This window comes from Chrysochloris asiatica, unplaced genomic scaffold (assembly GCF_000296735.1).
Source record: "Chrysochloris asiatica unplaced genomic scaffold, ChrAsi1.0 scaffold00111, whole genome shotgun sequence".
NCBI classification, from domain to species: domain Eukaryota; kingdom Metazoa; phylum Chordata; class Mammalia; order Afrosoricida; family Chrysochloridae; genus Chrysochloris; species Chrysochloris asiatica.
The window spans coordinates 631857-632994 of record NW_006408629.1 but is presented as its reverse complement, the minus strand read 5'-3'; positions in this window follow the sequence as shown (position 1 = coordinate 632994).

Genomic DNA, 1138 nt, shown 5'->3' with positions numbered 1-1138 from the left:
GACCCATATGGTATTTAAAATTCTGATGGCATAGCTTTTGGAATCAAAGCAACATGCAAGTCAACACAGTACAACACACTCCTAATGAGTGATGTAGAGAGATTTTTAAACATTTTGGGGAAAAATGCATGTATGTACTAGAAGCCAATTATCAATGCTTTATGATCTATTTTGTATACATATTTAAATTATACATATATAATACATTGCTTATGTACCTAACCCACTCTTATTATTTTCTAATCTGTTGTTTTTGTTATGTCCCATTGAATCAAGATGCTAATTATATTAGAATTAGTTGGATTAACAGTAGAATAAGTCAAATAAAACAGAAATGAACATTTCCTAGAAATAGTTCTTATACAAATAATACAAAGACAGCTTACATTAATTAGTTCTCAATCATTTTCACCAAAAGAAAAATTTCAACAGTTAAAAATTCTTGAAAAGAAATTGTCTATCTTCAAGAATATTTGTGAGGGCTCAAGATTGCAAAACCTCATTTGAAAAGTGTTCCCATAATCATTTAACCTTGAAAGAATGAAAATAAACAAAAACTTACCTTATAATTATACAAAATTGCATCACCTGGTAAGTAATTTTTATACAGCCAATCTTAGAACTAATAACAAAATATCAGTACAAGCTTTACATATGGTATAATATTCAGCCAGTGTTGAAATTTGGAATAGACCATTATACAGAAAATATGTCAGCTAAAATTTGGGACTTTAATGAAGCTGTAAATGCAATTTGGATAGTTATTTAAATATTTTAGAAATCATTTACTTGTAAATAAATTGTGAAGAAAGTCTGTATATTTATAAGAAGACATAGCATTGAAAGTTATTTGTTTTTTAATAAGAAATCTTAAAAGGTACATTTTATCTATCTTTGTTCTCTTAGACTTTTGGTTGGGGACAAAGTTGGGTTACACATGAAAATTTATTTGAACGTTTGAAAGGATTATTTTTTATTTTTTTTATTTTTTAAGAGACATAGATAGAAAAGACTGACAAATTAGAAAAGGTAGGAGATTTATATAAATGTAAAAGCACTAGTGCTAGATGGGTACAAGATCAACATACAAAAATCATTTGGATTCTTTTCTACTAATTATGATGACTCTGAAAAGGCA